Source organism: Oncorhynchus clarkii, chromosome 31, assembly GCF_045791955.1.
Source record: "Oncorhynchus clarkii lewisi isolate Uvic-CL-2024 chromosome 31, UVic_Ocla_1.0, whole genome shotgun sequence".
NCBI lineage: Eukaryota > Metazoa > Chordata > Actinopteri > Salmoniformes > Salmonidae > Oncorhynchus > Oncorhynchus clarkii.
This window is the reverse complement of record NC_092177.1, coordinates 26,380,459-26,382,627: the sequence shown is the minus strand read 5'-3', so window position 1 is coordinate 26,382,627 and position 2,169 is coordinate 26,380,459.

The following is a 2,169-nucleotide window of genomic DNA, read 5'->3' as shown; positions in this document are numbered from 1 at the left end:
AACCATTATCTCTGTAGTAACAGTGGAAACATAGCAGTCATGAATCTACACTCAGTCTATTCTGTATGGCACTCCGGGGCAGGCACACAGCCTATAATCACAATCACTATTCTCTGTGTGATGTTTTTCTAGGTTGCACAGCAAGATATTTACGAGCAATTTAGAGCAGACCAAAATGTATTTTGTCAGCTTGAGCTAGCTAGCCAGCTAGCAAACGTTAGCCAGCTAGTTTAGCAAAGGAAACATGTGGTAATACAATGTTGGCTAGTTTAGCTGAGGAAACATTAGCTAAGGAAACATGTGGTACTACAATGTTGGCTAGTTTAGCTAAGGACACATGTGGTACTACAATGTTGGCTAGTTTAGCTAAGGAAACATGTGGTACTACAATGTTGGCTAGTTTAGCTAAGGAAACATGTGGTACTACAATGTTGGCTAGTTTAGCTAAGGAAACATGTGGTAATACAATGTTGGCTAGTTTAGCTAAGGACACATGCGGTAATACAATGTTGGCTAACAATAAATATACTTATAAACAACTCAATTTACCTTCCCAGCAGCTGCTAGAAATATTATTTCACATCATAGGCGCTTCAAGAAGATATTTACTAAAATCATCTGAGCTTTATGTGTCTCTCCCGACGGCATGAGGTTGGCGCCTGAAACTGATCATTTGAATCTACAGTGTATAAGCTATTACTGTAAAGAAATACAGTATATTAGACTAATATTATATTAGACTGATTGTCATACAGTACACGCTTTTATTTTTTCTTGTGCTAGTCTTCCTGGTAAAAATGCTTGTTCGCTAGCCTAACTTATTTTCATGGGCAACGTTAGCTTGTTAACATTAGCCTTCTACATCTAACTACCTTCCATCCTCTCAGTCCAGGTGCACAATGTATGAATTCATAGTTAGATCAGAATAGCAGTTATAATCATTGGCCAGTATGGATAACTAAGTAAAACCACAAGTTCAAATCCCTGTCTCCATCCATTGCTAATTTATGAAAGGGACAATTTTAGCTAGCTAGCTGGCCACCGGAGGACAACAACACACACATTAAGATGCAACAATTCAAGTTGTTTCTGTCAATTACATATTTCTCTTGATAGAATGTAATTGGATTGAAGCCAAATCCAAAGGGGCTTTTTTTTTGATGCGCCAGGACCATTCACGGTTGAGCTCACTCAGTTTAGCTCAACGCTGATTGGCTATTTATCAAGGGAGGCCAAATGCTCGCAGGCTTCCCTTGCCTTCAATTCTACGGGCAGCAACAATGTCATACTATTTATGACCATTTATGACCAGACAGCATCAGTTAGATGGCCTACACATACAAAGACATGTTTTGTAGATTTTGTTTTGTCCCATTTCAACAGATGTAAATGAACTTGGCTATCTTTCACCAGTTGAAGTACCGTTAGAGAGAGAGAGCTAGCCAAATGTTGTCTAACATTAGCGAGCTAACTAGCTCACTAACGTTAGCTATTATTTCTGCCACAATCACACTAGACCTGAATCAAACAATGAATCCAGTGGGCAAACGATTGTAGATCGACATTCTGACGTTTTTTCAGCTCAATGTGACTTTTTATTAGAGGCAGTATAGCAATGTAACGTTATATTGATTTATAACTTTCCCTAGCTAATTCCCTACTTTTCACACTGACACAGTAATAAACAGCTCTCCAGGCTTCACTGTCGTGGTGCACAGTCAGTACACAACACTGTAGTCATCATGTCTTAGGAGGATCAGATGTTGAAAGGTGTCCCAGCAGTGTCAGACAGCCAGGGAAGACCAGTCTACGGAGGTCAGGTGAATTTTGCAGTATATTAACAATATCAGTGAATGATATAAAGTTCCATCTTGAGTTGATTGGTAGACCTACAGTAGCTACAGGACAGCAGTTTAAAGCTACAGTCTGGGATCTGGGAATAATGGTCATTTCAATGATTGTACTATTGATTATATTCTTGTATAAAATCATGTAGAAATGTACACCAAGGTAATTATTTGTCATGCCTCATCGTAGCAGGATCAGATGGTGACAGGGGTCTCAGCAGGGTCAGACAGCCAGGGAAGACCAGTCTGTGATGAAGCTGAGGTGAAATTTTGCAGATACAACACCTTATTAACTCTGTGCAGCAAACACTGGACAAGCCAG